The sequence below is a fragment of the Schistocerca gregaria genome, chromosome X (assembly GCF_023897955.1).
Source record: "Schistocerca gregaria isolate iqSchGreg1 chromosome X, iqSchGreg1.2, whole genome shotgun sequence".
Classification (NCBI taxonomy): Eukaryota; Metazoa; Arthropoda; class Insecta; order Orthoptera; family Acrididae; genus Schistocerca; species Schistocerca gregaria.
The window spans coordinates 539,318,669-539,343,266 of NC_064931.1; the positions used below are offsets into that span (position 1 = coordinate 539,318,669).

Here is a 24,598-nt window from a genome sequence, read left to right on the forward strand (position 1 = left end):
CTTCCTCAGACATGGTTGTGTGTGTTTGTCCTTAGGATAATTTAGGTGAAGTAGTGTATAAGCTTCGGGACTGATGACCTTAGCCTTTACGTCCCATAAGATTTCACACACATTTGAACTAATTACTGCCCCATATGGCAACACAGTGAAGAAACTTCCACATGTTATTTGCACAATTTTCAAATATGACCTTCAAAAATGTATGTAAACAACATGTGGAATCACTGATAATGAATCTCTGACTTCTGAATGTACCGGGTAGTTATCATTAAATTGCAGCTACTCACGAAGGTCCAGTATGGGCTGCAAATACAGTATGGCAGCAAAAATTCGTAGATTTGATAATGAGTTTATGCAGAACTTATTTACGCTGAAAAAAATAGTTCCAATTTTGGCCACCAGGTGCAAATCAGGTGCTGTACAGCATCTCATCGATGTCCCCGGTGCTCGTATTACAGAAACTGTGAAAGTGGTAGTTAACAAAATTCAGCATTACGCGTTTCTCACTTGTTTGACCTTTTCTGCCCATGTCCTGTTCCTAAACCATTATGCATGCAAACATTTCTATATGTCTTTGTTGCATTCACAGCGCCAGATTCGCACCTGCTATTCAGACCTAGAAATAATTTTTGCACCACAAATCGGTTCCGCATTAACGCTTTAGAATTCCTACCAAGTTTCGCTACCGTACGATAACTACAGCACACACAAGTGGGTAGCTATACTTTTATTATAACCAGCCGGTATATTAGCACAGCGTTAACATTATTTAAAAACAGTAGAATTAAATAGCCCACTCATTGCACTGTCTCGTTTTTGGGAAGGAATAACTTTGCTCAGCGTCTAGACCCATAGTAATCAGGGAGGCAGTTAACCTCAATCTCACAGGAAACATTGTTTTCTTGTAACTGCCTTAATATGAAGCTATCAATAATGTCGTTGACAGGAAACAATTACTATGTACCACCAAAGAGGTTTATGGTTAAAATACCTCACACGAATGGTTCTGCATTTAGGTTGAAGCATGAAGCAGGTTTTCCTGCTATCGTGTGGAGAGCCAAAGAAGTCGTAAACGCTCTGCTTATCGTAACAATCTGGAGCAGCGTTTCGCCACTTCGCCTATCTCAGTACACCAAGCACGACCGATTGGCAGATGGCCAAATGTTCTACCACAGTCCGAGTCTCTTCGGTGGTGTTGCGGCAAGTCGTGTACTTGGCCCCTGGCGCATCTGCTCAACTGCAAGCCCGCTCTGGCGCGTATCAATACTGGCCACCTTGCCCGGCTAGGGCAACTCATCAGCAAGTCATCGTGTCAGCCGTGGTGTGCTCCTCGACCGTAAGGTCGCCAACGCTCAACGGTTATCGTGACACAACTGCCTGCCGCGAGGCGAACTGAGGTCCTGCCAGCCAACGGTCCACTGGGCGTAAGCCATACGGCAAGGCAACCCGCCAACTCGTCTCGCCTGCAGCCTAGCCACCAGCTGATTCAGTGCAGTACGGCCACCCGTGACTGCTAGCGTCGCACCTCGCAAGGTCGCCACGCCGTCCAGCCGAGCTGATGGCTACGTCTCATCCACACAGCGCTGCAGCGTGAACCGTGGGTTCGATGCCGTCCACTCACTGACCGCCTGACGTAAGCACTAGTCTTTTGTATCAAATTACTGGGAAATAAATAAAGGATTCAGCATTCATCGAGCTATCCGTGACTTGTGCTATCCCCCTGTCCCCACACTGCCTTAAAACAATCAACTTCAACAATAGAAGGAAAATATCACTGAGCGGAGTATTCGTGTTGGGATTCCGATCCCTGAAATAGTTGCGGAAAAGTCCAAATTTCCTCATTATCTTGCAGTTCCATTGCAGTGAGGTCTAAAGCAAAGGTAAAAACGGATACTCATTTTACTAAGCATTCAGGTTCCTCTTTTCGTTCTTCCGTGTTTGCGGTTTAAAAACTGGGCTGTTTTGGAAATCAACCTTATCATCCTTATGAAACACAATTAGTTTATTTTTATATCTACCCAGACATGTTTCGATACCAATGTGTCATCTTCTGTGGGTCAAATTTTTATTTCTGTAAAGTACAATATAACATTTGTAATACTTTAACTGCTGTGGGCCTAAAAAATACAACATATGCAGTTTGTTTTGTTTTGTTTAGACACTCACCTTAAAATTACATCGCTAACTGACCTGTATTATTATGCATCGATTTTAGTGCTTGTTGTCGTCGTTTTTTTTCGTTATTTGACAGCATGTCATGTGCAAACTATCTATGTAGAAAATTATTGCGTCTTTTTGGAGAGCTGTTTCGAGGGTAGAGATTATGTACGTTTCTGTACTTACATTTTCCGTCCTGTTTCGTGTCCCTTGCTGTTGTCTCAATCTATTACTATTTAGTGCATTGTTTTCATTCAGTTTCTCACAAATTTCCGCTCACTACTCTTCACCTCACATGCACTTACACAAAATATGGCGGAATGTGATCTGAGCAAACACTTCTGACAACACACTTAGTGAGAGGTGTCATGTTATTGTCGTTGCTCACTTGTTCATCGTCGTCTTCTCGTTGTTATGGTGCTGATTTTGAATGTGTGTGTGTGTGTGTGTGTGTGTGTGTGTGTGTGTGTGTGTGTGTGTGTGTGTGAGAGAGAGAGAGAGAGAGAGAGAGAGAGAGAGAGAGAGAGAGATGGAAAGAGGGATGGGGAGGGAACCAAGAAAACAGTAGCTTTTTTTTCCTCTTGTGTTTTTGTGTTGTGTTGTTGAGCGTTCCAAACAGTGTTTTGTTGCACAGTGTTGTATTTTCATTCAGGTCTCTCTTTCCCTGTATTATTACTTTTTGTGTGTGGTAGTTCTCCTCTATTGTGAATTTTTGATAGAGACTGTTGCTTTCGCTGAGGATCTTAAGATCAGTCTCAATGTTTTTTGGGTGGTGGTTTTCTTGTATTATATGGTCTGCAAAAGTGGAGTGTGTTCTATCAATACTTAGGGCTTTGACATGTTCAGAGTACCTCGTTTTGAAATTTCTGCATGTTTGGCCTATGTAGACCGACTGGCATGAACTGCAGGTTAGCTGATATATTCCAGCTTTGGAGAATTTGTCTGCAGAGGTGTTCTTAGATCTTAGATTCGTCTGTACTGTGTTGCAAGTATTTTATTTCTTGGGCTTACAGCAGCTAAATTATTGTAAATGTTTGATTTTACTTTACAGATATAAAAATTTGACCCATAGAAGATGACACATTGGTGTCGAAACATGTCTGGGTAAATATAAAAGTAAAATGGTTCAAATGGCTCTGAGCACTATGGGACATAACATCTGAGGTCATCAGCCCCTAGAACTTAGAACTACTTAAACCTAAGTAACCTAAGGACATCACACACATCCATGCCCGAGGCAGAATTCTAACCTGCGGCTGTAGCGGTTGCGCGGTTCCAGACTGAAGCGCCTAGAACCGCTCGACCACACCGGCGAGCTAATAAAAATAAATTAATTGTGTTTGCATAATGCTGATTTCAAAAACAACCCAGTAAGAAACGGAATTTTATTTACTGTGTTTCGTATTTCAACGATACGTACACATAATAGCAAATGAGGAATGGCAGTGGTTACACATATGTCCTATTCGCGAGAAACTGAACTCAATCGCGGCATAGTCATGTTTAAATCTGATTTCAACTATTACCCCACAAATATTTTGGCTAATTATGCCTCAGTTTTTTCAGAAAAGGGTCGGCGGATTGCTTACACAACAGAGATATCGGCATATTTCTACATATTACGATACTGATAGGATGAACAACACTAATAAAGATAATTTACGTTTTGGAAAGACCAATAATGACGTGAGGTATGTGATTGATATTTTTTTTTTTTGTGGAGACGTTTATGTGTGATACAGTTCTTTCTTTACTGGTTTATTGTGTGACACAATAATATAAAATTCCAATTGGGTGGAGCTGGTCAATAATCAATTCGAAAAAACAAAAAATAAGGAAATAAGGAGTAAAGCTATGTAATCAAGTATGTAGCATCATCAGAAACAAAGCACCTCAGAAATGCATGATTGTGGTCACTTGATTCTTAAGTTAACTATAGAAACGCTCGATTTTAACAACAGTTATCTATACTACTATATAAAGACAAGTCATTGTGTAACGTTGTAGGCAAACCTCTCGAAGAACTCTTCAGCGATTGACTTCACTTTCATGTACGATACTCCGATACACGATTGGACGGGCACAAGCTATATGGCAGAATTTTTAGCAAAAATCTCAGAAAGTTATTGAGTGATTTAGTTAAAATTTTGAAACAATACTCTAATAAATCTTCGGACGTACATCTAGCCTATGTCTGCCCGTAGGTTTATTAGAGTACATATAGAGCACTAGGTCATAACTAGCATATTTCACATAGCACCCCATGTGTGCATCCCTTATCGTCCAGCGCTAGGTGTCCTTGAACGGTGTCGCTACTCGCCAACAGGGTAGGCACACAACATGCATTCCGAGCAGGTCGCAGGGTACCGTTTTCAAAGTATTTGTGGCAGCAACGTAAATGAAAAGTCGGGGTGAAGTTTTACAACCTTCATTTGAAAACAGTTACCAAAAGTGCTTGAAATTACGCCCTCCAGTCAGAATGAACGTCATACAACGACGCTGGAGTTATTTTCGCACTGTTTCACACACTCCTAGCAAAGTGGGAATCGCATCTAAGGGTGCCATAATGCGCGCTATCAGCTCTTCATCAGTACCAATAGGTGATACCTAGATAACAGATTTCAGGTCGCCCCAGTAGAAAAAAACCAATGGAAATCAAGTTGTGGGAACACGCAGGCTATGCGACCAGCCCACCGTGCCTCACCAAGTTCTCACCAAATGTTTCATCCAGATGCATTCGCGTTGCATCTACATCTACATTCACACTCCGCAAGCCACCCAACGGTGCGTGCCGGAGGGCACTTTACGTGCCACTGTCATTACCTCCCTTTTCCGTTCCAGTCGCGTACGTTTCAGTCGCGTACGTTTCGCGGGAAGAACGACTGTCTGAAATCCTCCGTGCGCGCTCGAGTCTCTCTAATTTTACATTCGTGATCTCCTCGGGAGGTAAGCAATATATTCGATACCTCATCCATAACCTGGCGAGCAAGCTACACCGCGATGCAGGGCGCCTCTCTTGCAGAGTCTGCCACTTGAGTTTGCTAAACATCTCCGTAATGCTACCACGGTTACCAAATAACTCTGTGACGAAACGCGTCGCTCTTCTTTGGATCTTCTCTATCTCCTCCGTCAACCCGATCTGGTACGGATCCCACACTGATGAGCAATACTCAAGTATAGCTCGAACGAGTGTTTTGAAAAAATGGTTCAAATGGCTCTGAGCACTATGGGACATAACATCTTAGGTCATCAGTCCCCTAGAACTTAGAACTACTTAAAGCTAACTAACCTAAGGACGTCACACACATCCATGCTCGAGGCAGGATTCGAACCTGCGACCGTAGCGGTCGCACGGTTCCAGACTGTAGCGCCTAGAACCGCTCAGCCACCTCGACCGGCATTCACGTCTCAGTAAGAGGCGGAAAACCCATAGCGTTCACCTGCCTGTAGTGTCAGCAACTACGTGGACTACAGCGTTTACAAATAAAGGTCATAAAACTTCAAACCGTCGTCTCCTTTACCTTGATAACACAAATACATTTAAATCGCTCCTCGATATACAGTATTTATCCATTCTGAATGTATTTGGGGTGGCCTGTCTTAGCTGCATCACCCTTTAAATATATGGGTCGGACAGAAAACATGGAAACACCAAGAGGAATACATGCTGGACATAAATGCAGACGCTAGCCAAGCCTGCAGGTTGCGTTGTTATATTTAACCGCGAACGGCACCTGTGGAGTGTCTTCAGCACGTTGTAAGTGGTCAGAACAGTGTTCTGTGTAGTTTCGGGTGATTACGTTGCAGCTAAGTAAAATGGAACGGGCAAATTGTTGGTGCTCGTGTGGTGTATGCTTCCGTAATCCAGAGACAGGATGTGTATTGTGTTTCAAGAGGCACGCTATCGAAAATTTACTTTGATGAACCAAAACATTATGACCACTTGCATAAGAGAATGTTTGTCCGTGTTTGGAACGAAATAAATCACTGATTCTGCGTATATGGGATACGACAGTTTGTTGCTAGGTTTTTGGAAGTACGTGGCATTAGGTGTCTACGAAAAGGTCATGAATTCGCGCAAATAACGGGGTGCTGATTTGTGTACGTGGTCATGGGGCCAGATAGCGACCCAGACGGGTTCCAAAGGATGTTCATCAGGCGAATTCACTCATCGATACATCAACGTGAGTTGCCTCTAATATCCTTCAAATCACTACAGCACGGTTCTGGCTCCTAGACACAGACAGTTATCCTTTTGAAAGATAACATCGCTGTTGGGGAAGACATTAAGCATGAAGGGATGCAAGTGTCAGTGTGTCTTCGATTACTACCACAGGTCCCATGCAAGCGCAGAAGAACGTCTGCCGGAAAACCTGCGAAGGGTTGATAAGTTCTATAAATAACGGAATTTGACCATGAACGTAAAATATATAACATATTATTCATTAAACAGGTGTTCGCTAGGAGCGATAAAACACTGGAACCAATAACAACCGTAACATACCTCGGAGTGACAGTCGGTAGCGCCCTGAAGTAGAATTGCCATATAAAACTTTTTGTAGGAAAACAGATGTCAGGCTGAGAGGCAATAGAGGAATATTGAAGAAAAGTAAATTATCCACGAAAGAAATGGCATAGAAAACACTAGTTCCAACGATTCTTGAGCATTGTTCATCGTTCTGGCACCCAAATCAGTTTGATTAATATAAGGGAAGACATCCAATGAAGAGCGGTGCAGTCCGTCGAGGAATCGTTTAATCGGCGTGAGAGCGTTACAGAGCTGCCTCATCCATACATCTTGAGGTGGCTTGCGGGGTATAAATGTAGAAGCAAATGCTGACAGTACTTTTAATTAATTTTCATAGAATCCCTGTCGTACTTGAATAGCTTTTACCAAGGATTATTAAGACGCAAGAGTGTACTAGTGTGCAATACTTAATTCACATCAAATTAAGCATTGGGCACTGATTAGTTAATACGTCATTATACGCCAAAAACCGACTATTTATGAAGACACATATTCTAGAAGGCTGATTAAAGGTACGAGTTCAATACATGTTGATATTTTGATAACAGAAGATTCCTTGGAAATCCTGATGCAAGATGAAGGGTTCATTCTGCAAATAATCTCAAGGCTGCTACTTAACCATTCCGTATTTTATTATGAATGCTAATCTAGCAGGCTTTTGCAGGCTAGATTCTATAGTTTCATAAGGATCACACCTATAGGAAGATAATTTGAGGTGTGCTCTGTGGCTAAGTTGAGAGGGGAAACCCCTGAAAAATCCAAACGCCCGTGATCCACTCCCATTCCAGTATACAGTTTTTAATCTCCAAGAAAATTTCTTTGCTGTTGATACTTCCATGTAGTGTAAATTAAGCCTCCAGGAAAGTATGATTTTTCATTTCGATTTACGAAATGGCTAGTATCACATTTGGAAATTTCTTAATAATTACACACGTAAACTAAACTATATTTTTATTTCTTTTATTGGGTAATAGCTTAATTACATGATTTTCTGATGCTTAATCCGCATGTAACATCTGTTTTTTTTTTTCATCACACACCATTTTGCCACGTTGTAGCTTTGCTTGTAAATTATAAAACTAGCAAAAGGCATGTAATCTTACATGGTAATTGTGTATCCATTAGCCGGCCGGGTGGCCAAGCGGCTCTAGGCGCTATAGTCTAGAACCGTGCGACCGCTACGGTCGCAGGTTCGAATCCTGCCTCTGGCATGGATGTGTGTGATGTCCTTAGGTTTGTTAGGTTTAAGTAGTTCTAAGTTCTAGGGGATTGATGACCTCAGAAGTTAAGTCCCATAGTGCTCAGAGCCATTTTTTTGTGTATCCATTAGCTCATATTTCCTTTCTCTCTTTTTCTTAAGACTTGTAACATAGCTTTTAGTCCCAGAATTGCGTGTCGTACGTATCGCTGAAGTTAGCTACTGTACTCTCCCGTTGTACTGCTGTTCAAACGAGCTTGATACGGTATTCCCATTATATTGATGTCTTGATAAGAGCAAACACCCTGTTCTACACCGAAATCACTCAAAAATTCATGGAAGTAATCGAGGAGACTTTTCGAAAGGTGACACTTGATGTTCATCGACCCATCCATATAGCCGCCCGTGTTAGGACGCAGCTTCCGGGATGCGGGCAGGGGCACCGGACTCCGATCGAGTCCACGCAGTGGATTAACGACGACGGCTGGTGCACCAGTCAGCGTGGATGTGGTTTCTAGGCGGTTTCCCACATCCGACTACATTAATATCGGGTTGGGCACTAAGACCCGCCTTAGTTACACGTTTCGTAAACATTTAGAAAAACGGTCGCACTTTTTTACGTGGATAACACCACTATAAATAGACAGTCGCGTTACACATATTCTGTCCTGGACAGTGATGGGGGCGGGATGGGGTGGGAGGGGGGGTGCAACGGGGAGTGGCGACAGGAAGGGCATGAGGTCACCCCCTAAAGTAATCATGCAGCATCCAACAGTAAGCTTGCACTCCCCGCGCCGATGCGGGACAATGACACAAGGAAAAGATAGATGGCTCTTGATGTTCAACAGCCTAACGTCTTGAAATTTTCCAGATTATTGCCTGCGACATAAATATAAATGTAATGTGAGACATTTTTACTGTCTAAAAAGTTGGTAAGATGCTACTTGAATAGTATCTAAGCTTTCTTCCCATTCACAGTCATTTCTTATTCGAAGATCCATAACAAAATTATCTTTCGCTTGTCAGGTTCGACAACATTCTTTAAATTTCGCTTTGGATGTGTAAAAACGTCGTAGAGATATTTTAAAAATTCTCTGTTTATTGAGCGAGACTTTCATAAACTGTTTTACAAGGTGAACTTAACTTTTAATGTATAAGGCAACAGAATTTTTTCCGGTCCTCGAGGTTTTAGGGCAAGTAGAAGGAGAGCCCAAGAGCTTGTCGAAGTAGTTCGAATTTCAGGGGTTGTCCTGGGATATCTTTTGTGAATTTTGGTCCGAAGGATCCATGACCACTCGCGGATCGTTACGCAGTAATAACGTTATTATGAAATATCCGGTTTGTTATCACAACCACCTTTGTTTCTGTCAAAGTACCTCTTCAACAATGAAGAAGCCTGTATACGCAGCTACAAAACCGTACAGCATGAAACAAAGAATAATGTAACAAACCTCAGATAAAACACGTATATTTTTATCACACTGTGTATAGTACAGCACGTAACAACTGCAGAACTGTTGTCTTACGGGTACTGTTCAAATTGTCCAACACCATGGTCACGGCAGAGTGTACAGAGACGTACCAAAGAATTCCAGGAGTTATGTGAGTATCGAATGGGTACTCGTAAACTAGGTAGGCTCTCCGCATACCGCCGGAAGAAGTAGTCCGTTTGTATCATATCTCGTGACCGAGCTCGCTATCAAAAAAGACCACATAGACTAGACCACTGCCGTCCTAATTATACTTCGTTGTGGTTCCTAACATCAAGAGCAACGCGTGTCGGGGCCTCTTCATGCTGAAACCACATAGCCTGACGAATATCTTTTAGAAACTGTGGCATGACATTTTGAAGGAATGAACTGTAGACGAATTCGTTAATTGTATCAGGAGGCTAGTAAGGTCTAGACACAAAATCGTCGACAAAACCGGCCCATACATTTACAGAAAAGTGTGTTTGTATATCAGCACAAGAGTGTGTATGGATGTTCGTCAACGCACACATTACTATTGCTGCTGGACTTTCCATGCTCCTCCACACGCCATCCGATGAAGGATGAGTGTCGGCCGCGGTGGTCTCGTGGGTCTAGGCGCTCAGTCCGGAGCCGCGCGACTACTACGGTCGCAGTTTCGAATCCTGCCTCGGGCATGGATGTGTGTGATGTCCTTAGGTTAGTTAGGTTTAAGTAGTTCTAAGTTATAGGGTACTGATGACCACAGATGTTAAGTCCCATAGTGCTCAGAGCCATTTGAACCATTTTGAAGGATGAGTGAAGATGAAACAGTAGTCCATCAACTATAGCGTAGTCTCTTGGGCGTGATGGCGCCACTTCATTTGTCCTTCTATACATTGCTCACATCTACATCTACATCTACGTTATTACTCTGCTGTTCACAATAATGTTTTTGGCAGAGGGTTCAACCTTCAAGCTGTCTCTTTGCCGTTCCACTCTCGAACGGCACGCGGGAAAAAACGAGCACTTAAAATTTTCCATGTGGGCCTTGATTTCTCTTATTTTATCGCGATTGTTATTTATCTCTATGTAGGTGGGTGTCAACAGAATGTTTTCGCTATCAGAGGAGAAAACTGGTGATTGAAATTTCTTGAGAAGATCACAATGGTTCAAATGGCTCTGAGCACCACGGGACTTAACATCTGACGTCATCAGTCCCATAGAATTTAGAACTACTTAAACCTAACTAACCTAAGGACATCACACACATCCATGCCCGTGGCAGGATTCGAACCTGAGACCGTAGCGGTCGCGCGGTTCCAGACTGTAGCGCCTAGAACCGCTCGGCACTCCATTGCACAGAATAGACATTAGACCTGTACATCAATAATATAAGGAGTGTGGACAGCATCAAATGTCGAATGATCACATTGAAAGATATGGAGATGTCGTGTACTCGTGCGACATGGTGTTATCGGTACCGGACTGCGTTTAAAAGAGAGCTCATAGTCGGTCTCCATTTGGCTGGCTGGTCGAACCATGCAGCTATGCAGGGCTTGTGAGCTGATAGGGGCCCGAAATTGGACTGCATGGAAACGTGAAGGCAGGCATACTTGTCGTTAAGGTTTCCGTCGACCACATCTGACCAACATAAGGAGGGATCGATATACAAGTACATCGTAACTGCTTCACGTAGGCACCTGGCACCTGAAAATATGAAAGAACTCCATGAAAGAATTGGTCGAAGACGCAGCAGCTGGACTAGGGATTTCCCGTCACACGCGCGTTCGGTCTTCAGCATCACAACACAGACTGCTGCCTTGGGAGTGATGCCGTGACTGGTCAGTGTCGGTTGCTTATAGGAATGGCATCGCACTGCGCTCTGCAATGAAACACAGCTCTCAGCTACCTCGGATGCGCATCGTCGGCGAGTACGGCGGTGGCCTGAGGAGAGGTTTCATCGTTCGAATGTTTTGCACAGACGCAACGGTATTAATCACGGTGGCGTGGAGTGAGGAGTCATTTGGTTTGACTTCAGGTCACTACCGGTAGAAACTGAGAGATGTCTAACAGCACTGCAGTACGTAACGACATCCTGCCTCTTTATATATCACCTCTCATGCGACAGTATCGTTGTGCCACACAGCCTAATTCTTTGAAAATTTGACTATTTTGTAATCAAAGCAACACCATCACATATCCTCTCAACCATGAAGTTTCATTTGGTTTGCTCCTTACTTTCTGCGTGCATCGCTTTTTTTTATCAGGCAATATGTATCTTTGGTATGTCGTTTTCTTTTTATTTGTCGGAAGATATCTATAACCTATATCTGCACAGCAGAATTATGATTAGCGTTGGAATCGCTGGAACGAAAGCAACAATCACGTTTAATGGTGCTTAACAAGTCAATAAATTTTTTTCTACATCTACATCTGCATGGATACTCTGCAAATCACATTTAAGGGCCTGGCAGAGGGTTCATCGAACCACCTTCACAATTCTCTGTTATTCCAATCTCGTACAGCGCGCGGAAAGAACGAACACCAATACCTTTCCGTACGACCTTTTGTTTCCCTTATTTTATCGTGGTGATAGTTTCTCCCTGTGTAGGTCGGCGTCAGCATAATATTTTTACATTCAAAGGAGAAAGTGATTGGAATTTCGTGAGACGATTCCGCCGCGACGAAACACACCTTTCTTTTAATAATGTCCAGCCCAGATATTGTATCATTTCAGTGACACTCTCTCCCATATTTCGCGATAATGCAAAACGTACTGCCCTTCTTTAAACATTTTCGATGTACTCCGTCAGTTCTATCTGGAAAGGATCCCACACCGCGCAGCAGTATTCTAAAAGAGCCTACACTACAAACGTAGTGTAGGGAGTCTCTCTAGTAGATCTGTTATATTTTCTGAGTGTCCTGTCAATAAAACGCAGTCTTTGGTTGGTCTTCCCCACAATATTTTCAATGTCTTCCTTCCAATTTAAGTTGTCAGTAATTTTAACTCCTAGGTATTTAGTTGAATTTGCAGCCTTTAGATTAGACTGATTTATCGTGTAACTGAAACTTAACAAAAAATGGCTCTGAGCACTATGGGACTTAACATCCATGGTCATCAGTCCCCTAGAACTTAGAACTGCTTAAACCTAACTAACCTAAGGACAGCACACAACACCCAGCCATCACGAGGCAGAGAAAATCCCTGACCCGCCGGGAATCGAACCCGGGAACCCGGGCGTGGGAAGCGCACGACCACGAGATGTGGGCTGAAATTTAACAAACTCCATTTAGGACCACTGTGGATGACCTAACTCTTTTCGTTATTTAGGGTCAAATACCACTTTTCGCACCATTCAGATATATTTCCTAAATCGTTTTGCAGTTTGTTTCGATCTTCTGATGACATTTTTAGTCGATAAACGACAGTGTCATCTAAAAACAACCTATGACGGCTGCTCAGATTGTCTCCCAAATCGTGTACATAAATAAGGAACACAAGAAGGCCTGTAACACCACCTTGGGGAAAATCAGAAATCAGTTCCACTCGATGACTTTCCGTCAGTTAATACGAACTGTGACCTCTCTGACAGGAATTCACAAATCCAGTCACATAACTGAGACGATATTCCATAAATACGCATATCACTACAAGCAGCTTGTGTGGTACAGTGTCAAAAGCTTTCGGGAAATCCAGAAATACGAAATCGTTCTGAAACCCTTGTCAGTAGCACTCAAAACTTCATGCAGCAAAAGAGCTCGTTGTTTTCCACAAGAAGGATGTTTTCTGTCCGTTTTGACTGTACGTCAATAGACCGTTTTCTTCGAGGTAATTCATAGTGTCCGAACACAATATCAGTTCCAGAATCGCACTGCATATCGGCGTTAACGATATGGGCCTATAGTTACGTGGATTATTCCTGCTACCTTTCTTGAATATTGGTGTGACCTGTGCATTTGTCCAGTCTTAGCGAACCGTTGTACATGATTATAAAGGATGGAGCTAATGCATCAGCATACTCTCAAAGTAACCTAACTGGTATACAGTCTGGACCAGAAGACTTGCTTTTATTAAGTGATTTAAGTTGCTTCAATACTCCGAGGATATTTACTTCTACGTTACTCATGTTGGCATCTGTTCTTGATTCGAATTCTGGAATATATACTTCCCCTTCTTTTGTGAAGGCTTTTCGGAAGGCTGTGCTTAGTAACTCTGCTTTAGCAGCACTGTCTTCGATAGTACCTCCATTGCAATCGCGCAGAGAAGGCATCGATTGTTACTTGCCGGTAACGTACTTCACATTGGACCAAAATATCTTTGGATTTTCTGGTAGGTTTCGAGACTAAGTTTCGTTGTGGAAACTGTTATAAGGGTCTCGCATTGAAGATCGCGCAAAATTTCGAGCTTCTGTTAAAGATCGCCAATCTTGGTGTAACACATATATTGATTAGAAGTAGGTTTATATTATGTAACTGTATCTGTAATTACGAAGTATGTATTCTTTGTCGATTAAGGTCATTGATATGCGTCATGAAATTTAAAGTTTTGTAAAGTATATATGGAAAAAGCTAAATGATGTTTAAATTAATGAACTTTTATAGTACGTGTATATTTAGAAGAAAAACATTGTATTATGGAAGCTGGTTAATGCTTAGGGCACTTGTATTGTAAAATGTAAAAGATGTAGGGAAATCGCTCCGCAACGGAGGTGGCGTGGCGAGATGTAAAACGTGATTTTGTCGGTCGAACTGGGCTTCTTCTTGATGTGAACGGTACGCAGTCAGTGGCTAGCAGTTGAACGATACACATCGACTGTGCCAAGAGAGGCTATTGGAAGCCGCTTTGCAAGGAATTTTACCTCGGATGTCGATTTGGTTGTTGCATGGTACTCTGGGCAATTAGGAATGGCTTTAACACATTAAAAATCCGTCGCCAAGAAGAAGCTGTATAGAGCATTCAAAGGCCGTGAATACAGTTAGCCACCACATCGCCTGCCACCACACCTTCGCCACTGCTCCATCAACTTCATGCATACGTATCAGAGCATGGACCAGTTAATTTGTGAGAGTGATTTTAATAATAATCCTAGTGCTATAAATCTGTGTTTAGAGCCATAACTTTTATCCTGACCATGAAACTATGCTGAATCCCCTCCTTATTGTTTATAAAACCGAGTATCCTGTCTCATATGCCCTATTATTGGTTATTTATGTTTGTGAGATGTGCAAGGATTATTAAAGGCTTTTTTACAAAAATACTCTCAACTTATTGCAAAAACTCGTTTTGCAAAAATCCAGTGCCAGACTGTGTAAATATGACTGTTTAAAATACTTGCTTCATAGGTGATGAAAAAAGGCAAATAAGTTATACTCATTTGAAACTTAATTTAGCTTTGATTACTATCATTAACGAATTTCTGTATTTAATTGAGCTCAGTGTTGAATTCGCTCCGTCATCAGGCCACAAGTGGCCCATCGGGACCATCCGACCGCCGTGTCATCCTCATTTGAGGATGCGGATTGAAGGGGTGTGTGGTCAGCACAGTGCTCTCCCGGTCGTTACGATGGTTTTCTTTGACCGGAGCCGCAACTATTCGGTCGAGTAGCTCCTCATTTGGCATCACGAGGCTGGGTGCACCCCGAAAAATGGCAACAGCACATGACGGCCCGGATGGTCACCCATCCAAGTGCCGGCCACGCCCGACAGCGCTTAACTTCGGTGATCTGAAGGAAACCGGGGTATCCACTGCGGCAAGGCCGTTGCCCTACAGTGTTGAATAATTTTATTTAAAAAGTAAAGCTATAAACTATTCATTGTGAAGCTAAAAATTACATTTAGTTGAACTGAGTTTTGCTACTGAAATAATCATAGAGTTTGACTAGTGATGCAATGTAAGTTTATGGGTGCCCACCATATTCTTCTCATATTTGAAAAGTAATAGGAATATTATTGCTACTAACGAAATCTGATACATTTCTGTAAATGGGAGCATAAAGAGTGTAACTGTGGTATTATTTATTTTTATTTGTGGTATTTATATGTCAGTTAAGTCAGGACCCCTCCAGGCCATTTTTAGTCCTGCACTTCTTGCAGTAACATTTCCGTACTGCTCCAGGTAACAATCTTGAATGTAGCTCCTACTAGTGTGAGTTTGGTACAAATTTTCCTTTCTATCATTACTAATACATGCAGTAATGGTGACTGCTGCTACACACAGCTCAAATTGCCCTGTGTTCGTTTGTATCCTGTGTACTATTCAAAGGGAAATATTAATGGAAGTAACATCAATAACTGATATTTAATTCTCTTAAACATATATTTTAAAATTAATGTACCTAATTGGGCGGGCGACCGTTCGATTTTCCATTCGTATATGAATATTACTACCTTCATTAACCCCATAGTTAAAGCCTGTTTAGTTTTTCTATTCATTGCACTATATTCAAAATAACAAAAAATTGGCTCTGAGTACTATGGGACATAACATCTGAGGTCATCAGTCCCCTAGAACTTAGAACTACTTAAACCTAACTAACCTAAGGACATCACACACGTTCGTTCCCGAGGCAGGATTCGAACCAGCGACCGTAGGTCGGTTCCAGACTCAAGCACCTAGAACCGCTCGGTCACACGGGTCGGCTCAAAATTACAGTCCAATACCTTCATCATTAGGCAAACACGCCGTCAAAATTTCCCAAATTCTCTCAGAGGGTAACATTGGCTTGTGTCACGGCAGGTTAGTTTTACTTTTCCCATGACAGGACTTAACGTTCGGTAGTTACGGAAGAGTGACGTATAACAAACTAGTTTTATACATGGGGCTAGGTGACAGGACATTCGTCAGTTTTATTCACTTTTTTTTCATTTATTGTATTTAGATTCCCCCCCAAGGGGGCGGGCTGGCAGCAGCTTATTACGCTGCTCTGCAACCTACAGAATTTTTAAAATGTAAGGAGAAGTTGAGAATCAATAAAAGCAGGTGATAAAACGGGGATTTAAATTGTAAAATGGCTGACAAATTTGGGAAAGTTAAAACATAAAGCAAAGGGTTGGCAAAGCGAATAAAATACACAGGCTTCAGACAAGTAACATAGTAGACAGACAATTAAAAAACATGGCGAGAGTCTAGTTTCTCTTCGCAAGAGATATAAAATCACACCCTGCAACAGTATGATGGCCGTTCGCAACACTTCGGAAAAGACACACAACACTGAACACTCACTGTAAACACTGCAATAAAATGTCGGCACAAAAGGATTCACTAGAATATAGTTCAGAACGTAAATATTGGTCGTAAAACAAGTGTAAGACGAGTACTGAATATCCAGCGGCGCGAACTTGCAACAGGTCAGGCGAAAAACCGAATTATGCCACTGATAGGATAATTTGTAGCAAACTGGTGGAGGACGAAGAACGATTCGATCCGGCAAAAAGACATAACGGAAGCACACATTTGATTTTTTGAAAAATTGTGAAAGGAATTTTCTTGATTACGTAACGGACCAGGAAAAGATCAATGAAGTTATTAACGCTTTGGCAGGTGATGCAAAAAGATGGGAACTAAATCTCGATAGGAAAGAAATGTCATTTGAAGAATTTAAATAAAAACTTATAGAGGAATACTGGTCAGAACAAAAACAGTATTGCCTGTGGCGGGAATTTATCATGGACAGATTATATGACAACAGAGGCAAGAACTCAGTGAAAGAATTCTGCGAAATGTGGTTTCGAAAATTGACACACTTGGGAAATAGACGAACCGAATCCGAAATAGTGTGGGAACCTTGGATAAAGTTCCTGTAGGATTCAATATGTTATGTGGGAAGTAGCCAAAAAGTTTATCGTCGTTTTTTGGATAGAGTGGTAGACGAGGACCACTGGAGAGGAAACCGTGATTATCGCCAAAACAATAACACCCGGAGAAGGGAAAATCCTGAGCATCATGAGCAAAATGAAAGTTAATATTACCGAGTAAATATGATACAGAGAGGTAGAGGCATGGGTCGTGATAACATGTCATTTCGCGATCGACGATTTGCGTAGCGAAATTTTCAAAACCGAAATGATTCGGAAAACTAAGGCCCACGTGTTTCACGGGCCAGATTAGCGCAGACAAATATAACGAGCACAAACAAAAGAAATCATACCGGATGAAGCAAAGTGAATGTTAGGCATGAGCAAAAGGCTGAGCTGTGTCACAAGGCGGTGTGCACAGAACCACAGATGATGGCATGTATGAGTCACATACGGGAGAACATGCGGCACACTGTAGCATGCAAACCGCGTACATTGAACTTGACGGAGCTGTAGGCTGCTCATCGTGCGGCTGCAGTAACGACAGTAGGAAGAGGGAATTCAGTGGACCTGTTCCCGTGGGGAATATCACCAAAATGAAAAGAGAATTGGACATGTTATTAAGTAAAAGTGAAAAGGCTAAGAACTCGTAAAAGTCACAAAATCGGTTACTTCATTAATACTGCTTGTGTCTCGGCGGACTGCTGCTGCCTGACTACTACAAATTCATTCAGTCTGACTTATAATAAGCTTACAATGTGAAATTAAGAAAGAAGTAAAACTCTACTTTCTAGCTTTTGCCCTTATAAAATAAATACAGTTTGGTTAAAGGGTGATTCAGAAGTGACACACACACACACACACTCACTCACTCACAGGCACCCACGCACGCAGTCACGCAAGCGTGCGCGAGCGTGCGGCTTCCACAGCCGGCCGCGGTGGTCTCGCGGTTCTAGGCGCGCAGTCCGGAACCGTGCGACTGCTACGGTCGCAGGTTCGAATCCTGCCTCGGGCATGGATGTGTGTGATGTCCTTAGGTTAGTTAGGTTTAAGTAGTTCTAAGTTCTAGGGGACTAATGACCACAGCAGTTGAGTCCCATAGTGCTCAGAGCCATTTGAACCATTTTTGTGCGGCTTCTACAGAGGTTGCTATATCATATTTGATAACTAACAGCGATTTCTGACAGAAACTGTCCCCGAAGTGATCCAGCCAAGATGCAGTTATCATAAGCAGCCACAGAGTCCTTCACACCTCGTAATAACCTAACGCAGGTGCTGCTCCTAGTAATTTCACCTTATTAATGTTTTATGTGCATTACATTTATAAAGTTTTAGTGGGTATGTATATTCAGTTTACGTCCCCTCATTCTTGCCAGCAGCTGCGTGGCAGCGCCACCTATTGAGGTGATTCTGTATTGGGCGTCAGTACTAGCACACGACGCTGTGGTGCATTATGCTTACTACCTGAGCCCAATCTCATTCTGTTACTCGCTCCTGTGAACGGGAACCACTTATGCAGGTCTTGGAGTCACTCGCGTCCGTCAAGAAAAGGTAAGGCCGTACACTAAGGCTTCTGCAATATGATTACATTTCTGAGTGTCCGATCACTGGTGAATTTTCTTATCTGTTTTTATTATTTTATATTTTTAGTTTTTGCTGAGTTTAACGAAGGCGATGTTGCTTGATGTATTCGACGATGCCCTTTGGCTACACTTTCTAAAGGATCTTTCTAAGAAATACCAAATTAAGGTATCTGCTCTTTCAGTATTTGATCTGTTTATACATGCTTTTAGGGTTATCCAAGTTTGCACAACGCGATCGCTATTCGTAAATACATTTATTTGTTCTCTGTTTTCTATGTAGATCAACCTGAAGATGCCTAAATAAAGCGAAACGCATAGTTGAAAAAAAATTGCAACCAAGACTGGTTTTAACCAATACCTAACGCAGTGTTTTAGTGCTTAATGTTTATACGGCTATATGGTGTTATCTCTCTTTTCCACTAAGCAGGTGGCCTCGAGCGAGATGAGATTATGATTAAGACACTGGAGTCTCATTTGGAGGGGTGTAGTCCATCCTCATTTATTACTAGTTTGGGCTCCTTCTGTAAATCCGCTGATAATCGGCGCTACATTAGTCGAAAATATTGTTTCCCTACAATATAGGTGGTACTAGAAGAACATGTAATATCTAAAAAGTCTGCTGAAACCACATTCTTGCTCGCATTTTAATTTGTCTGAACATATAACAGGTTCTCTCTTTAGAGCCGTCAGCAGACCTTAAAACAGTCAATGTATCTATAACAATATTTTATTCTTCTAGAACTGCAATTTCTTTATATTTTATTAGTTCGAAATATCAAGACATGGGCTACCGTAACGTAGGAACAAAACTCACATTAATTCAGCTTAGTATTTTCAAAGGTTACATATCCGTTTGTACCGAACTGTACATTGCAATGTAACGCGTCTGTGCAGTTTTAACAAGTTACTTTTCTCCGTTCCATTGCCAGTTCGGACGTCATGGCTTATGATACATGGATACAGTAACTCACAGAAGCGAAATGCGCGTGTGGAGTGTTACACATTAACGAAGTACACAGTATGCTGTTTGCAATACTGTAGCTGTCTGCCGCATGTTGCACAATATCACCATTTCTCCCATTTTCCTGATAACTCTAGCTAGTTCTCTAGTATCATAAATTCTATGCCAGAAACCCGAGAGCTTTTATGGCAGAAGCTCTACAGGTACAGACTCCATTAAATTACCACAGAGGGGAAACTCCGAATAAAGTACTGCCGTCATAAAACAGATTACACTTCTGCGAACTGATCGTTTATTGTTCTACTGTCAATTTTTTTCTGTAATGAGGTTAAGTGCTCATGAAAGAATAAATAATACCGTGTACACAGCTCTTATTATTCTGCCTTAGCGGTTGTTCCCGTGATCTTTCCGTCTTCATGGTTACTGGGAACGCTGTAATCGTAAGTTTAATGCTGATTTTATCACCTGACACATAGTAGGCCGACATGGGTTTAAACAAGACGCACTGATCATGAAGTGGGTTTGCAGTTAGTAATTATTATTTATTAATCCGTTATTTACATTACCTCAGCGGGGGGATTGGGCTGGCATCGGACATGTTACCACACTTACACATTTGAACATAACAGTTAAAACTACACAGACGAAAATTTAAATTGTTGCATGATGACCGAACGCTAGCAACTAGATATTTTCTTACATCCATGTCTGTGGCACATTTTCATCAAAATTTTATTCAAATGCAAACCTACTTACAGTACTTAACTTGAAGGAAAATCATTCCTACATAAGCTGAATGGATTAGACAAATTATTACAAGCATCATCTAATACCGTGTAACTCTCCCCCTGGACTTGATAACTGCATGCCCGCCGCGGTAGTCTAGCGGTTCTAGGCGCTCAGTCCGGAACTGCGCGACTGCTACGGTCGCAGGTTTAAATCATGCCTCGGGCATGGATGTGTGTCATGTCCTTAGGTTAGTTAGGTTTAAGTAGTTCTAAGTTCTAGGGGACTTACGACCACAGCAGTTGAGTCCGATAGTGCTCAGAGCCATTTGAACCATTTGATAACTGCCTGGATTCGTTTAGGATGCGAGTCCATAATGTACAGCCACGTTGCATCCATGTTAAGTCACTAGCCGAGGATTTGATCGCACTATTCCACCAATTTGCAGGGATGCTGATGTCAGCGTTTTACCGGTAGATCCAGCGTGTCTCACAGATTTTCTGTGAGGTTTAAGTCAGGTGATTTTGCAGGCCAATGGAGATTATTAGGTTGGAGTGGGGTTTTCGGAAAAAAGTCATGTATTCTTACAGCACGATGAACTTGACTATTGTTATCTTCGCGCACTATGTGAGCAGTAGCCTGTTGCAAGGTGACCGACGACAAATGTTCATAGTGCGCAGTTCCCGTCTGTATGAACTCTTGCTAACAGATTGGGATGAACCTTCATGCAGTGCCTGCAGCGATTTCTGGTGGCTTTGGAAGTGATTTTGATCCACAAGCCGTGCAACGCCTCTCCGATCCCTCTCAGTCAGTATCTTTTCTCGACCACAATTCTGAAGTCGTGTTCGTGGTTACGTGTGTTACAACACTGCTTGTAGACTTGTAGAAAAGTCCGCCGCCAAACACCAACTTCACACACGTATAGTCATGGGCACGGCCGAACACGATTGCTCCATTTCGTCGCTCTGTCACGCCCTTCTTTAGCCTTGTTTAAGTAAAATGTGCGCTTGAAACACAAATGTCTCACTGATCGCTACTGCCTTGCGCTACGTAGAGACAGTGTGCACTCGGTTGAGCACAAGACTAGAACGCTGTGCACTCTGTAAATTCATAATGATTCATCTGAGTATGCGCATTGTGGTGACTAATATTTTGTCAGGTGAGCTAGTGGGGTGAATACAAGATGGGGACTAGATGTGATACAGATTGCAATACCGCAAGCCCAGTGGACGTTCACGCCAGGTTCTACACTTTGAGAGATGTATATTAATTAACATGAGGTGCATGGGAGCATCGTATCGGAAGATTTAGAAGTTAGTTGGCTGTAGTGTAGTGACTGCACATGGAGTGGTCTATAGTCAACTCAGCACTACATTGTGGCAAGACGAGCAGTCGCTGACCATTCCAGAAGAACTAGACCACAAGAACTGTTTGACGGGCCCTGTAGGTCACAACAGCTGAAATTCTGGCTAAGATTACAGGCAGAGTGTCATCACGAACCACAGGAAACGCATTAGTGAAAACTGGGTAGGGATTTCCAGCTTCCACGCGCTGTTTACAACTGACGTAATACCACAGGGAACAGAGACTTCCATTATGTACTACTAGCGTCGAATGGGCACCGAGTGGCAATCTATGATGTTCAGCGTCGAGTCTCGCTTATGTTTGGCGCGGTTAAATGGATCCCAACTTGTGCATGTACGACTTGAGGAAAGGTCGCAGAAAGGAACAAATCTCAAGTCCGACATTTCTCCAAATCAAGAAACGACAGAGTGGGGAGTTATTAGATATGACAACAGTATTGATTTGGTATTATTGCAGAATTGAGGCTGAGTACTAACCAGTGTTTAGGAGCAATGTCAAGTACTTGTCATTCCCTTCATGACCAGCGTTCCAAATGGCCTAGTCAAAAATGGCAACGCACGATCTCATACTGCGGTTCACACCACAAATGTCTTGGAGATTGAATGGAGACTTGACTGACCTATCCAGTTAGCTAATTCTTCACAGAGGGAATGAGATGGAGACGCGTATACTTTCATACCAGCCTCCTCCCGGTAATCTTAATGAGATGTCACAACATATACTGTGAATAGAATAGTATAATCGTGCCTCATACCGATGTTGATGTTGGGCATTGAATCAAAGTTTTATCATTTAATACCCGCTACGTGGTGAACACCTGCATAAAGGATGGTTTTATACTGGACTGGTGGTTCATAAATGACGATGGACTACACCCCTCCAAATGAGACTCCAGTGACTTAATCAGTCAGTGGACATACGCAGGATCAAGAACGATTGTCTCAAACATGATGAGGTGTTGGTGTGGTCTTCAAATCTGTAACACGATGGTATTCTGGATTCCTAGCTGCATTTTTCTGGTGAAGGGTTTGACTGTACGTGATCTGGAGATATAAGAGGCGAGATGTAGGTGGTAGATTAGCAATGATGTCCATGATGTGGAAGCTAAAACAAAAGGTAGGGAAATGGGATAAAGAAGCTCTGTTAGAGCCGGTCTCATAACTTCTTCACTAATTCCATGAGAATGGAGCGTCTCGCTATTGACTGTGGTATCACTGTGGCAGTTGTAAGGATTTTCAGTAGCCTTTGCTACTGGCCGTCAGCTGCCCATCCTACTGCCACAGCTACATTCCTTCAACTTCTGTGTTCGGGTTCTTTACTTCATGCAACAAAGCGGGCGTTTAGCCGAAAGGAAAAAGTCTTCTGCGTTTAGATGCATCACGAAGCGCACATCAGCGTTGTGGGTTGCACACAGAAAGAAATCTATCATGGAGCAGAGAGGTAAAGGGAAATCGCCAATTTCTTCTTTCCCTGAGGCCGCTATAACATGGGTTGCTTAAGTGAACGATACAAAAGTAATAAAACGGTCGTTATAGCTGAGGACATGAATAGGAGGCAGGAGAGTATGATTGCTATTCTTCTATACGAATTATTTTGGAGGGCAAATATATGAGTTTCGAAATTATTTGTCGATGACCAAGGGTTATTACCGATCCGTGCTGGACTTCACAAACGCTAGTCATACATCACAGGCGCACGCTCTGGAAACGAAACTAGTCAATAACTTTTTTGATTCGTAAACGTCTTCATTGCCCAAATCTCTCCTCTTTGAAGCTTAATAAGTAGTGACCTTTTGGCAGTATTTTGAGCATAAAGTTTTATTTTATTTTTAATTTCATCCACTGTTGTATTAGGCACACATTATTTCAAAGGACTACATATTTGTTTGGTATTGTACGACGTCCGGCCCTGCTCCTACAGTCTACACTTCTGACATGAAAAATATGCAGCTTCTGTTGAGGCTGTTCAGATAAATTCTCACGTGGACAATGCACCAAGTTGTCCTACACTGAATTCTGTTTATTTGAAGTAATTTCGTCTTGATTAATTCGACCTATCGTTATAATCCGTTTGTTCTGATCCGTGAGAAATACAGTTGGACCAATATTTTCTGTCTTACAAGATTTCTGAAGGATATTCGAGTCTGCACCACTCCAGCGTTCTCAGTACACAGAAATGATTTATCTTGCATTATTATCAGCTTTATAAGATCTGTACAGGCGTTAGCTATCACATATTCCCATTCAAATAAACTGTCATTCCTTACACCAAACGAGAGCGGTAGCGCACTGAGACGCACTTAACGGAAAAGCGTAAGTTAGGTAAGATAAGTGAAAGGAAGGACGTACTGCATAGAGCCCCAAAGGGACATGCCTTAAACATACTGGAGGGCCTGGAAATTTTTATCCACAAACGCCGAGCTCCACAAACAGTCTTAAGGGAAAAGAGTGAATTTAGCCCTAACTGTTTTCTGATAGTTTTCGAGAGTTGCTAGTGTGACATTTTCTGACCGTGGTGCACTCTCCCCCTTTTTCAGAAGTCCAAATTTGAACCTGTTAAATTTCTTTTCAGATTTTTAAATTTTTTGAGTGTCGATGTAATTTTAATGAAATTACAATCAAATGCAGACCATTAGATGCTTACAGGCGTTGATATATATCAATGGGGACAGTTGAAAATATGGTGCCCCGACGCCCCGACCAGAACCCGAACCCGGGATCTCCTGCTTACATGGCAGACCCTCAGTCCAACTGAGCCACCGAGGACAAAGAGGATAGTGCAACTGCAGGGTCTTATCTCTGGCACGCTTCCCGTGAGACCTACACTTCCAACTT

General features: G+C 42.3%; 1 protein-coding gene and 1 pseudogene across 2 annotated transcripts in view; both read right to left on the reverse strand.

Annotated features, from left to right (window-relative positions):
- The window catches only part of LOC126299330 (FMRFamide receptor), a 670,385-nt gene that overhangs the window by 271,483 nt on the left and 374,304 nt on the right, over window positions 1-24,598 (reverse strand). The window lies entirely within an intron of this gene.
- On the reverse strand, window positions 14,982-15,099 carry LOC126299721 (5S ribosomal RNA; annotated as a pseudogene).